The sequence below is a fragment of the Protopterus annectens genome, chromosome 2.part0 (genome assembly GCF_019279795.1).
Source record: "Protopterus annectens isolate FY-2018-M chromosome 2.part0, PAN1.0, whole genome shotgun sequence".
Lineage (NCBI taxonomy): Eukaryota > Metazoa > Chordata > Ceratodontiformes > Protopteridae > Protopterus > Protopterus annectens.
Window position 1 is genome coordinate 97,809,415 of NC_056728.1, and position 15,202 is coordinate 97,824,616.

General features: G+C 33.7%; 1 protein-coding gene across 1 annotated transcript in view; it reads left to right on the forward strand.

The window, feature by feature from the left end:
* LOC122792978 (arf-GAP with GTPase, ANK repeat and PH domain-containing protein 1-like) overlaps positions 1 to 15,202 on the forward strand; it is a 2,685,441-nt gene that overhangs the window by 2,011,704 nt on the left and 658,535 nt on the right. The window lies entirely within an intron of this gene.

The following is a 15,202-nucleotide window of genomic DNA, read 5'->3' on the forward strand; positions in this document are numbered from 1 at the left end:
ATTAATTAAACTAAAATACCATGCTATTGAAATTAGGATTTTTTTAACAAATTTTGTAAATTATCCCATACAATATAATAAGATGTTTTTCTCGTTGTTCTTGACATAATTGTGTTTATTTCCATATGGCACACTATATTCATAACATTTTTAAATTCATTGAACGAAGGAGGTGTATCTGAAATCCAATTTCTAGTTATTATTTTCCTAGCCACTGCTAGAATAGACCATAACAAGGGAAGCTTAACCTTTTTAACACTTTGAGGTACAGGTGTGTTGAATAATATAAGAGATTTAGAAATAATGAAATTATCTGTAAAAAGAGCCTGCAAAAATTCATTAATTGACTTCCAGTATTCTTTCAATTTTATACAGTCATAAAACATATGAGCCCAGTCAGCATTAATTTCTACATTACATCCCTTACATAGATTATCTTTATTATTTATTTTATTCATCATCAAAGGTGTATAAAAAGATCTATGTAAAAATTTTCATGTATAAAGTCTCCAGACAATGGAAGACGTAGTTCTATAGGCAGATTCCAATATATATTGTTTATCTTGTTGATTTGGTGGGTCCCCATTAATAGAAGTGAAATAATTCCAGTATGTATCAAAGTTTCTTGTCTGATAATTTTATGTATGTATGAAAGTTTACCTTTATCAGAAACTTTATGTTGTAAATTTAATATCAAGTAATCAATCAGTGTTGGAATAGATTCTTTAACTGTTATAGACATTAGATCTGTCTTATTAATGAGATGTTGTCTAAAGGTCTAAACCTCTAACCAGCAAGTTTCTCTTAGATCAAATTCTTGTTTTAAGAAATCTAGATTTTTAATTTTATTATCAGATATCAACTGATACCAGTACTTTAGATCATTATCTATAGCTAAATGAGTTCCTTCAGAAGTAGATGACAAAAGCATACCCTGAGTATACATTATAGGGAATATAATAAAATTCCATTCCCTATACTTAGGGTGCATGAATATAAAGTTACGATAGCTAATAATAATATTTAATGGGTAACAAACCATATGTTTAGGTGTAATAGGTGAAGTACAAAATTCCTTTAGTAACCATAACATGGAGTTATTTACAATCATATAAGGAGATTTTCATGAAGTGCATACTAATTAGCTCCCAATAATCTTTCCATTTTGCGACATATGACTGATCTATTAATAAAGTAATAACTTTTACAATAGAAGAGATAGTATATAAATTAAAGTCTGGAAAAGAAATACCCCCTTGAGACCAGCTATTAGTATGTTTCTTTAATGCAATCCTAGGTCTATTAGGTGCCCATAGGAAATTTAACATTAGTGTATTCAGTTTCTTGATAATTATTTTTGTAGGTGGAAGTATTATTGATTGTATTAAGTATAAAATCTTGGGGAATATTATCATTTTAATAATTGTAAGTCTCTCCTCCATAGTAAAAACATATTATTCCGGGTATTAAAAGATTTTGTATATTAAGAAAACAGGTATTATAATTATTATATATAATAGATTTAATATCTTTAGATAGTATTATACCTAAATAAGTTATCTGACCTGAATTGGGTACATATTTAGTAAAATCACTAATGAGAATATTTTTTCGTGTTTATATAGGTAGTATTTTAGTTTTTTCTTCATTGAATATTAAACCAGAAATACTTTTAAAATTCATCATTTTATCAAATAGAGACTGCATAGAAGAATTAGATCCTGCTGATGTAATTAGAACATCATCTGCAAAAGTTGAATTTTGGATGTTGTATTTTCATCTATTTCAAAACCCTCTATGTCAGTACTGTTTCTGATCAAATTAGCCCAAGGCTCCATTACTAAAGTGAATAATAGTGGAGAGAGTGGACATCCTTGTTTTGTACCTTTAAAAATGGGTATTTTTGTGAAACATATGTTCCTACCTTAATATAAGCCAATGTTCCTTTGTATAAATGCTCAATTAGATTTACAAATGCATCTGAGAAGTTTGTGCACTTCAGTAAGGTAAACAGATAGTCCCAACTTACTGAATCAAATGCTGAACTTATATCAAGACTAATACGTGTTAAATCTTTCTTTTTCCTATTTGCAAAATCAATTAATGTTAAAGTTCTTCTTATATTATCAAAAGTATTTCTATTTACAATGAAGCCTGTCTGATCTATATCTATAATGCCGGGGATGATTGTCTTCAATCTATCAGCAAAAATACTCATAAACATTTTATAATCAACATTAAGTTATGAGATGGGCCGATATGAAGTACATCTAGTTGGATCTTTATTAGGTTTTAAAATTGGCAAAATAAACGTATATTGCCAAGATGGGGGGGTTATTAACTCAGTTTGGGCCAAAATAAAAACCTTATGTATTAATGAATATGTACTTTTAGAAAGGATTTTATATATCTCTGGTATAATACCATCATTACCCGGTGCTTTGTTTGATTTAAGCTTATTTATTTGTGTAATAACCTCTGTATATGAAATACTTTTGTCCAATAGTTTAATCTGTTGTTTATTAAGCTTTTTATTCATGTTTGTGGTTATAAACTCCTTTATTTTATCTTTAGGTTCCATGTTAATGTTATTATGGTTAATTTTGTGAAAGTGATTTCTAAATTCATCTAGTATTTCTGGTATACTAGAAACATTTTTCTTTTTCCTTAGAGAAAAGATTTCTTTGATATGGTTTTGTTTATTCAACCTTTTTGTTTTATTTTTAAGTCTGTAAGTATTTGGGGCTTATTGAATAAGACAAAAACTTGTATTTCTCTAAAGTTATTTTAACTTTATGAGTTAAAATTTCTTTGTATTTCTCATTTAGTTTATTTCTTCAATAACTTTCTTGTCCATAATATTTTCTTTATTATTATGTTTATAAGAATCTAATTTACTTTGAATATCTAACAATTCCTTATCCCAAGATTTCCTTTTATTATTATACCATCTGATACTTTGTCCATATAAATATGATTTTAAGGCATCCCAAACATAGACAATGGAGACTTCAGGAGTATTATTTATGTCTAAAAAATGTTTTACTTCTGAAAGTATATATTCTTTATAGTCTTTTAGTTGAGTTAAGTATGCTGGTATCCTTTTGATCTGAACATTATGAGTATTTTTATCATGAATTCAAAAACAATTGAATTATGATCAGATATAGGACATGAAATGATTTTGGAATTAATTAAATCTGTTACCATCTGGTTAGAAATAAAGACCCTATCTATTTTTGAATAAGTTTTGTATCTGTTAGAAAAAAGGTGTATGGTAATGATTTTGAATCTATCTGATTATTAATATCATTCAAATGATAAGAATTAGCAAAATCATTTAAATGTTTTGCATTAGATGTAATTCTTCTTTTCCTATAGTGGTAGTATCACTTTCATGTAGTATACAATTAAAGTCACCAGCTAAAATAATATCTCCTATAGAGAATGATATGATCTTATCAAGATGATGTTTCACTGTATTAATACCAATTCCAGGTATCCAATATACATTAATTAAAGTGTAAGTCTTCCCATTAATTTGTATTGTAACCATACAAAACATTCCTTTGTCATCCTGATAAGACTTAATGGTTTTAGGAATGGGCATACTTTTATTCCATAAAATAGCCACTCCTCTTTTTTCTGAGTGTGCTCTGAACTAACCAATACTGTATATTTGTTTGTGGCTAGTTTATCAATATATTTTTTCAAGAGATGTGTTTCTTGCAGGAAGACTAAGTTGGCCTTATGTAAATTAATGTATCTTATTAGGCTTGCCCTTTTACACGGATTATTCAATCCATTAATGTTTAAAGAAATTCCTTTTAAAGATGTCATTTGGCATTTTTAAAACTTAAGAATCTTATGATCAAAATAACAAATAACAACATAAGTAATGTTACATCTCCTCCTTTAGATGTACCTTTAAATATAGCTATATTTATTGAATCTCTTATGAGATTTTGTATAGGATTCAATTTTGTTTGTAGTGACAATGAGTGTACAAAATATATTGTGGATGTCAAAACTATATACATATAACAATGAACAAGTGAAAATAATGTAAGGATTAAACCTTGCATCCAGCCTGGAGTTAAAAACTCCAACTTAGAGTAGTATTTACCACTCAAGTTAACCCCCTACCCTAAGCAGCAGTACCTCAGCTACCACCTTATCAATTTAATACTGGTTATATTTAACTTAAATTAACAGCTTTCAATTCAATTATCTAGCAAGACAAGACTACACATTTGATAAAACAGCATCATATAAACTAAAATAAACTTTTTTTTAAAAAACTATTCATACTACTATATACATCTATGTAATATAATACACTTGTATTCAAATAGCATTCAAATAATCTTGATATTAGGAACCAAGAGGAGAGAGAGAAATAAAAGACGTGAAAGAGGGAGAGAGAGTGAAAGAGAGAGAGAGAGAAAAAAAGGAAGGCATATTTACATATTAATTTATTCAAAGTATGTAAAAATAAGTTCTAACATTCATTTAAATCAAAAACTTTGGCTAATATGGTTCAGACATTACATATATTAAGATGCATCTATTTTCTGTCATGTAAATGCAGTCAACAGCTTCCAAAAAACCTTGAATTGCTTGTATATGAGCATTTTACTCATACTCATTATTGTCAATAGAATAAAATATTATATTTATAGAAATTGTTATAAATCATACTGCATAGTTATGCAAATTCTCAGAAACACTTGCATTATTGTAAAAAAGCCATCTGTATTTTGTATGTCTATACTACTGTTTTAAAATATATCACATGACAATTTCTTCCAGAATAGAGTTATAAAGTTATTTATGCTTGTCAATCAGATGAATTAAATGAGTTATAGTAATGTATATGTTTGGAACATAAGTTTCTAACACAGATTAGTATGCTGCAGTCAAGTAGATTTTCAAAAACACTTGAATAAATGTTTCATTTTCTATGCCTTCTAAAATAAGACATTTACTTACTACAAGAAACTTCATCATTTAAAATCATTATAACTGACATATTTTATGAATTATAACATAGATATTTAAGTAATTATATAAAATAACTCACATTTAAATGTTAAAGAGTTCATTTTCCTTCACATAGTCGCATTTGCATCAGTTCTACTTCCTGGTAGAGTGTTCTTCCTGAATCTGCTATGTGTCGGTGTGATATCTGGGTCAAAGGTCAGATTGACTGCTTTCAGCTTTTCTGTGAGAATTCTGAGAGTTGAAGCTTTTGAAACAACTCGAGGACACTGTTCATGAGGTAGCCCACATCCCAGATTGTCTCCCTTAACATTTTGGCGGGAAACTTGTTAAAAACTAGTGACAAACATTCATTTAGCAGTGTAAATGCATCTAAACATGACAAAACCTTCGCAATGTATTTTACAGGTTATTACAGCCTCTATGTAAGTGAAATTAAGCCCAAAGTTATTAATAAGTAATAAAACTCAATATTTTTGTCCCAACTCAATTTTTATGCAAATCTTATTATTTACTGTGTCTATATGATCAAAAGCATTTCTATATATTAATATGAAAAAAAAAATAAAGAGAAAGAATAAAGAAAAGAAAAAGAGAGTAGAAAATAAGAGTGTAAAGTAGAAATAAAAAAAATGTAAGAGAAAGCTATAAGAAGTATATACAATGGAATATTACTTACTGTTTATATTAATAGAGTTAAAAATAAAACATATTATTTACTATTATTTAGTTCTAATTATTATTAGTTAAAGCATGACAGATTATTTACAAACAAGCATAAGCAGTATAATCAAGAAAGTATAATTAGGAATAGCATTTGAAGAACATATAAACTTTTTACAAGGAATAAATATGTTATTATTCCATTTATCATATTTTCATTACTCTTCTCTCCCTGCCCTCCCCACCCTTTACCCACTACATAATCTAAATAGAATGTCATTGTTTAAACAAAGAAAAAAAGAAAAGGAGAAAAAAAAGAAAAAAAAATGTATCAAATTACTGACCTTACTTCTCTTTCTCAGAAAGAGAAACAAATTGAATAATAGCTTGTTATTAGTTCCTCAGATATTTTGACTGGTTATGAAACAAAACATTTCTTTGCACACAGAGAATAACTTTGATTAAATCTTTTTTTCAGAATATTTGTGGCTTTCTGGAAATGCAGGAACTATATTTAAAAAGATTAATAATGAAGTAAAATGATGAGAGAAAAAAAAAAAACATAGAACAAATCATTTGTTTTTTAGTCTCTTCTTCTTCTCTGAAGTCTTCCACGAAGTTTCAGTTGCCAGTCTCTTTAATGAAGGACTAGCCCATTCCATTACCTCTATTTTATCCAAAATCTTATTTTTTTTTGATAAACAGTAAAGCAGAGTCTAAGTCATCAAAAATTTTAGGACCATCAGGAAGGAAGATTTTTAGCTTGGCAGGAAACAGAAGGTATGTTTTAAACTGTGCTTTTTTAAGCTCCCTTATTAGTGGTAGAAAAACTTTTCTTTTAGCTATTACCAAGGAAGAATAGTCATTGTCAAAACACACAGTTGTCTCATTAATCTTAACAGGAGCTTTAGCCCAAGCAGATTTAAGAACCATCTCTTTATCAAAAGATGATAGAAATCTAACTATAACTGATCTAGGATAGTTTTGTTAGAGTTAGTATTAGCTATAGATCTATGTGCTCTTCCGATACCAAAAGAGAATGCTTCTGGTAAGTCTAAAGTTTTAGGGAGCCATGTTGTTAAAAAAGAAGTAATATTGTTACCTTCAATATTTTCTGGCAGTCCAAAAATCTTAATGTTATTGCGCCTAGATCTATTTTCCAGGTCATCCAGCTTTGTTTGTAAATGTGTATTTTGTTTCAGCAGAAACTCAATGTTGATTTCCTCTTCTTGGATTCTATTTTCCATGTCATTCACAGCTTCTTCTATGCCTGTCATCTGGATCTTCTGTTGTTGCAGGTCTATATGTAACAAGTCTATTTGTTTTGTAGTTTTTCTATGAAGGTATCAATTTTAGTATCCATTTTATCCATCTTAGCAGTAAGTTGCTGGATTATAGTTATCAGAGACTGAAGTTCTTTCTTGATGCTGGAGTCTTGAGAATTTGTCTTACTGGAACTCATTTCAGACTGATAAACTGACAGGAAAATTTCCAAAGTGATTTCTGACAGGAATATTGTTAAAATTTCCTTTCTTTTTTAGATATAGTTCAAGAACTATATAAAACAAACATATTTAGAAAGAAAATTACTTCAAAAATTAAATTTTTAAGTAATTAATTCCTGTCAGTGTAATGAAATTGGTGGAGCTGAAGAAATCTGCTGCTATCCTGTGTTCATCCTTGGCCACGCCCCCGGGTCTACAGCATTCTGAGACCATCAGTTATCATTCCCTCATCCCCGTAAGCAGGGAGACACATTTATCCATTGATCCTTTGTTGATATTAGTGCCTCCTGAATATAAGATAAAACTGGTGCTTTTGTTAGTACAGTTGTTAGATCTGATATTGGCCTTTCCTAAAATAGTTTTTGAAGTTAAGAAATGTGATCCTGAAGTCTTGGTGGTGGACAAATCTCAGGGGCATAAGATTTAAAAAAAATAACTTGTCATATCCTAAGGAGAAGGAAGAGTTGGTTACTGATTTGGCATACTGAACTTGCAGAACTTAGGGAATTAAAATGCACTTATAATTCAGTTGATGCTGTGGCAGGTATAGCTACATAGAGACATGGCTCGCTACTGTCAGAAAATGTACCTGAAGATACGACTCAAGTCCCAATAATATTGTTAGTAAGAAAAGTTTGGCCCTCCAAATTTGTATCTTTTGAAGTCAGTGAAGGAAGTGGAAACATATTAAAGATTAGCAGCAGAACGATGTATTCTACCTGTTCCAGTATTGCAAAGAAGTTGTCCATATTTCAGAAAATTATTTATAGATTCATAGATTAGTACTAAGCTAACCGCCCTTGCGATTAATTTAAAGCCTAGCCAATTATCCCTTGTGAGATTCAAACCCTGCACCTTGTGTTTGTAAGGCAAACACCTTAACCTTTAGGACACCCTCACAACCTCAACATTATTATTTTTAGATGACCAACACCTGTCTGACAACATCTTTCTCCTAATCTTGATAAATTAAAGCATCACTGTCCACCACACAACAAGATAATGAGGTATTTACCTGTCGTACTTACTATTTTGGAGATTGCAAAAAGTTAGTCATGTGCTGTACTTTTTGGAGGTACTGTTTTTATTTTACTTTTTATGATAGCTCTTTTTAATTAGAAATAAAAACTATATTTTTGTGTGTGTGACACAAGGGCAGAATTGTTGTGATTTTGCAGGCAGAATTGCTTCTTTACCCTTGGTTTTCTGTAAGTTGTATGTGGTTTCAATGTCCTAATTGCAATGCATATCAGCATCAAAGGAACAGTCATCAAGTAGATAAATATGCAGTGAAAAGCACAACAGAACACTAAACAACTTTAAAGAAAATATGGAGTGAACTCTACTCTACATTGGTACGACTGCCTTTGTATACTTTCTATGTAATACCACCCTCTTGTAATCTTATCTTGACAGAGATTAGCCACTCTTTCTTTCCTAGTAAGGTCCTTATAGTACATCTTAGATCCTGTACTTTACAGTCCCTTAGCCCTCTAAATTATCTAGATACTATTGTCAATGGCAACCATTTGTTTATAGTATTAAGACTGCAGTTGTCAGTAATGACTCAGGTCCCCATATCATATTCATTTGTCATTAACTGTGCTACTTCCATTATTGTTGGTAGAGACTGCTGCTTCCATTTTTTTGTTGTTGTTGATTTGTGCCACTTTAATTAGCAAGTTAAAAAGTCTCTACTCATGCCTGTTTCTGAGTCAGGATTTGGAGAACCCTAGGTAAAACAGCTATATTGTTTGTCTCATGTTATTGCCCAAACCTCTGTTAAAAAGGTGTGTACAGTTGTCTTCAATTGTTCTAATCATGGTTACTTCCAAAATATATGATCCCAGCTGCCCAACACTCCATCTTGATATGTTCAGCATAAACTTTGCATTTTTGGAAAAATGTGGGCTAAACATTTCCATGCAAAGATCCCAAATCTGTTAGACATGGTAGCACATTTTGGGATTTTGCAAATTTACCTCCAGTTGTCTTCTTTAAACTGGAAATACACACTTCTCTTTCAGCCCTTTCTTATCTGCAACATTATATCCTTTTTAATTATTAACCTCATACAGTACATTTTGCTTCCTAAACTTCTAAGCAGTCCACTTTATTGCCTCATTTTTATTAAGAATGTAAACCATTCACTACTACTGCACCCTCTGTCTTCAGTCCCTCAGTTGAATTAATTTTGCAAGCAAGCTCCCTTAGACCAAGAAGTTATTGCTTGCGACTAAAAATTTCTCATGGAAATTAGATCAGCTAAGAAAGTGGTTCAATTGTATTAACTTTCCCCACCATCCCAAATACACTCTGCTATGCATCCAATTTTCTACTGCCGTCACTAACCTCCAGTTCCCTCAAACAACTTCTAATAGGCTAGAGCAATTTCCCCTTTCTGTCAGCAGTGCTGTTGTAATACTCCTGCTAAATTCACCTTCGCCACCTCTGTCATGTGTAATTTTATTTGTCCTGCTCTACATGTTCCTAGAAGAGGTTGAAGGATATTTCACATTCCCATTTTCTTAATCAAAAGCCCAAATAAACTTCCCCACACCTTCTTTTAATCTGTCTATAATCATTTACACCCAGAATACAACTGGGCCTTTTTCAGTTCAAAGGGGAAATCTGGTAACCTTAATCCCCTTTACTCTGTAATAATTTTAATCTGTCATGATCCACTATAGGCCTAGATTTCTGCCACAACAATTGCAATACCAAACTCTTTATAGGCAAAAAAAAACACCTTCAGGTGAGGCAGCTGGAATAAAGTAGAAGTGATATACCGGTATGCTGTAGTTATCCTCTCCCATTTTATTTTTCCAGTTTGCTTATTAGGTCACTGACCTTCCCTAGCACTTCACTGTATGATGCTGTAGCACTTTATGTTATGGACAAGACAACCATAATTCCTAAGCACCTAATTTGTTGGTATTTCCACAAGAAAGAATAATTTTCAGCAAACTCTTAGACAACTGCTTCTTTGCTCTTAGTTCCCCCTACAGAAATACCTTCACAGAAAGATCAAACTTTTTCACAATGTTTTTGGTGCCCTGTTCTACTCCTCAAAGAACCATAAAAGCTGCTTATCTTTCAGAGAGAAGCTTTTACTCCTATAGTTCCTGTGTTTCAAAGGAGGCAGGAAAGTTCCGTTGCATTTTGCACTTTAGTGACTTCACTGAGCATACCTAGTACATCAGATTCTGGAAGATGGCTGTCCAGGAGGTCATGCCCCTGCTGCCTCAGATTGCATAGATGATGATAATGGATATATTTGCCTTCTGGCATATTTTAGGCTACAGAGGAGGTCTCTCTGGTTCACTCTATTTGAGCATTAGTTTAAGTGCCTCAAATATGTTCTGTCCTCTTGTTTCAGAGTGCTTTCCAATATCGTATTCCTTTCAGCAGAAACCTTGCAGGAGTTAGACTTCATGTGTTCCTCTTCCTAGATATTTTGCTGTTGGTAGATCAGCTGAGGGACTCCTTGTTAGCATCTATGGCATGGATACTTCCTTAATTACAGACTCTGTGTGTCAACATAAACTGGGAGAAGTCTTGTATAAGCCTGAATCAGAAGATTGGCTTTACTGGTGCAAAGATTGGTATTCATCTGGGTTAGGTCATTCCTGCTGGCAGAGAGGACCCAGGAGGTCATGGCCTTGGCTTCTGGAGTGGTTATAATGGAGGGTTCAGTACCACACCCTGTGCCTGCATGGCCTAATGATGACCACAGTCTTCCCACTTCCATTCACACGTGAGAATGCTTATGTTAAACAGCATCTGTAGTCACTACACCATCATAGATCTTCTACAGGCGAGGCCGTAGACAGTAAGGTCTGAGATTATAGTGTAACTTGATACCTTTAAATGGTCAAAAGTGTTTCTGCTTCTGCAGTAGTAATATGCAAGCAATAATGTCTGACAAGGTGTCTGTTAATGTGTAATTAATACCTGCCCAGGGTTGTTTGCGGAGGGCCTCTACACCCCTGGAAGGGCATTAATTACACATTAACACACACCCTGGAGGGCATTATTTTGCTTAGAGAATGGGCTATCTGTAAAATTGTTGTGTTCTTACTTACTTTCTTAAGTACTATATATATATATATATATTTTTTTTTTTTATATGTTTTTGATGTAAAACAGTTTCTCCTCCCAATTCTTCAAGCTTGCTGTAGTATATGTTAATGGTGTTGGAGGTAGCATTTTACATTAAAAATATATAAAGACATATGTTGAGATAAGAAGTCGCGAGGCATACACAAATTACCACATAGGTGGTAATCCATTAAGTACAGAAGGAGTAATTAGGGACCTGGGGACCCAAGTTGATAGCAATCTCTCATTTGACAACCACGTGGCCAAAGTGGTTAGAAAAACATTTTATATAGCCCACCTAATCATGAAGGGATTCACATCTAGATCAGGGGAGGTCATTGTGCCTCTTTACTCATCCCTCATCAGGCCCATAATTGAGTACAATGCCCCTTTTGGGATGTACCTTACCAGACACCTGCACCAACTGGAAAGACCCCAAAAGTACCTCACCAAGAGGATCAAAGGGCTCAAACAGATGCCATATGCTGCCCGGTTAAAGAAACTCCAGCTCTACTCAGTGGCATGCCGCCTGTTCAGAGGCGATCTGTGCCTGACGTATAAAGCCATGTCCAACCCGGAATTAATGGACATGCTGCACCTCAGAAAATCCAAATCCCATCGAGCTACGCTCGAGAGTTGAACCTCAGCACTGAAATAAATAGGACAAGCTGGAGGGACAGATTCATAACCCAGAGGCTCCCTTCACTCTGGAATAAAATCCCAGTCCAGGTTAGGCAGAGTCCCTCATTGACTCTCTTCAAAAGGAATCTTGATGAGTGGATGGGAGATCGTAGGTTTACCCCGGGTATCACTTCTGTGTCACTGTTAGACAGAGGCACAGTATACTAACCTCGAAAAAGGGCATAGCAAAATAAATTTAAAATGAGTGGCGAAAGCCAAACGCATTCTGGCTAGGCTTATAAATGCCCTAGGGCAGATAGCCTAGTATGAACCTATACCTCTCCACCTCTTACAACAAGAATTCTGGACAAAGCCATAAGTAATGGGGGATCAAAGGCCCAGAAATAGGCACAACTTTTAAATATTGCTTTTACAAACATAGAAAGTTGATAGAGTAACAAGTTTGCATTAGCATGCATTTTCAGAAGGGAATGAAGTTTGAAATTCAAATGCCTGTCATTATTTTCTGACTCCAATTCTCAATGCTTTGTCAGCGATTTACCAGAAAAACAAAATTTTATGAGAACCATACCAAACATAGGAGGCAAAAATCTGGACAGTCTGCAAAAAATTTGTACAGCTGAGAGTTATGTCAAGAGGTATGCAGACCTCTTAACTGCTACTGCCAGGGATCGCTCTCACCATTCACTCTGTCTGTCTCACACAGACAGTCTCTTCTGCTTTCATGCACGCATACACTCTCACTCATGGACACACGCACACACACACACACACTTTGATATTTTAAGTTTCTTTTCTTTTTTACTTTATACTCGCTAAACAGCAAAAGTGCTGCTTAGCAAGTGTAACATAATGGCTTGATCAATCTCACTGTTCACTCTCTCTCTCTTTCTATCATACACACATACACAGTCTCTTCTGCTTTCACACACACACAGTCTCTTCTGCTGAGGTGTACGTATTCACTTACACGCAGACAGAAACATAAACGTGCTCATACACATATATACACACATATACACTTTTTTCCTGTTTTTTTTTTTCAACACTCAATCACAAAAGCTTTGCTTAGCGAGTGTAAAATATGGCTCAATCGATCTCACTTTCACTCACATACACTTACACACATGCACTTTTTTTTTTTTTTAATTTTCCTTTTTTTTTCTTTTACATTTTACACTCACTAAACAGCAGAAGCGCTGCTTAGCGAGTGTAAAATAATGGCCGTTAGATTTTTGTCTGTTCGAGTTCCAAGGCAGCTTGATATGCTGCCGTGAAGCGGCAGACTTGTTTTTCCGTGGACATTACTTCGACATTAATACCCTGCAGGAGAGCATTCGTTCTCCAATCAGGATGCTGATGTAAAGGTTCCACAGTCTCTAAAATATTTTAAGCACTTATCTAGGCAGTTTTTTTTTTTTTTTTTTTTTGGAAATATAATCTAAGAAAATTACAGTTCACTACTGAATGTGTGTGTACTGCAAATTTTAAAATATTGTTTATGCACAATTTAGCAAATTTTTTAAGGTTTTGTAAGAAACTTCATTGCATTCATTCTTGATTATCAGGAATACACTTTGCTATAGCTACTATTATTGCTCTTTTGTGGAAGAGACATGAAGTCTGTGTTATAAACTTGGACATTACTGTAGCTTTATATCTTTTTTAAAGTCTTGTACTCACAAATGTGGTGAGTAGCTTCTTATGCAATTAGGTTATGGTGAGTGACTGTTATACCTTCATGAAAATTTGGACCTCTGTTATACATGTGCTTAGTTTTTTTAGAAGTAATGCTTTCTCTCTTTTAACATTCATTTAAGAAACTTCTGTCTCTTGTCTTAGTAACAGAAAGGGGCATATATGGATAGAATATCAATGCTGAAGTAATTTTACATTTGGAGTATTAGCTGTCTTAATGTACATTCTCATAATTTTGAATTTTGTTGTGGTAATTGTGCTTGTGAAATGGCTGATCAGCTGTTAATATACATATAAACATTTTCTGGCATTTTAGAATCATTAATCATATCGGAACATTTGCTCTGTTTGAAATTATTTCACTTCTCTTTATGAAGAATCATGTAATCAGTTTTGCATTTATCCAGCATTTAATGAAGGCATACTGTTGCAGCTTCTTTGCTTCCATGCCCTGATTAGCAGAGGAGATTATCTTTATTGAGTTGTACAGGATTTGAACTATATTCTACTCTATATAAAAAGTCATTTCAGCATGATGAATTATGCAGTTTTCTGTTTAAAAAACATATGCATGTAGTACACTGATCACTGTACTAATTCATTTTTTGAAACTGGAGTGTTTTGAAAATTCTAAGTTGTAAGTCCACTTCTGTCCAGCACATACAGCATTGACAGTCCAAATTATCTAAACTGCTGGTGTTCAGAAACTGTGTGTGTGTGTGTGTGTACCTTCTTAGAATATACTATTACACACAATTTCTAAAAAGTTAATTTGACATCTTGTGTCATGCTCCTCATTGTGGAAGGTATCATCCGTCTCCTGTAAGGCCTTTCTGGTGCAATTTTTTTTTAACTTGTAACTCCAATTCTGTTTCTGCAAAGTAGAAGTCTGTAATGTTATCTGTAGTATCACGTTTTTCTTTTCTTTGCACCCGTGCAGGACAAAACCCTATGGCACTTCTACCTAAACCTAATCGGCCTATTCACTCTGTGATAGCAGGAGCCATGATTCCTCTGGTAGACGAGGCCTATTTGTGGCTGCCCAGAAATTTCCAGTGGCCTCATGCACTTACAGTGAGATCTGGGTGATAGAGAGTGGGTTAGCCTCGATGGTCCTGCATGGGGGCTTGTCCTCTCCCCTGGCAGAGCAGCTGTGTTTGGTGTTATGAGCTCTGCTAGATGGTCCTGCATGGGGGCTTGTCCTCTCCCCTGGCAGAGCAGCTGTGTTTGGTGTTATGAGCTCTGCTAGAACTACACTCCAGGGTTTGCTATCAGTGCAGTTGCACACTGCATCATAGACTTAATAGGTCTGGGGTGTAATGGGTAGACAACTAGGGGTAGACACCTAGTGTTCCCACTTTGTGTCACTCGTGGTGAGCTAGAATCATCTGAGGATGGGTGAGCAGGCAGAGACTATTCACTCTCACCCTCTCATGCCATCTCTTACAGACAGCTGAGCTGCTTTTCAAACTCTGGCCACATGTGACAAATTCAAGACTTTATTTTTCTATGCCACGGTATGGCTTTCATGGGGTAGGTTTTAAAACTTTTGACTTTTCAGTTAATTTTCCAGTAAGATACAAGTTACAACT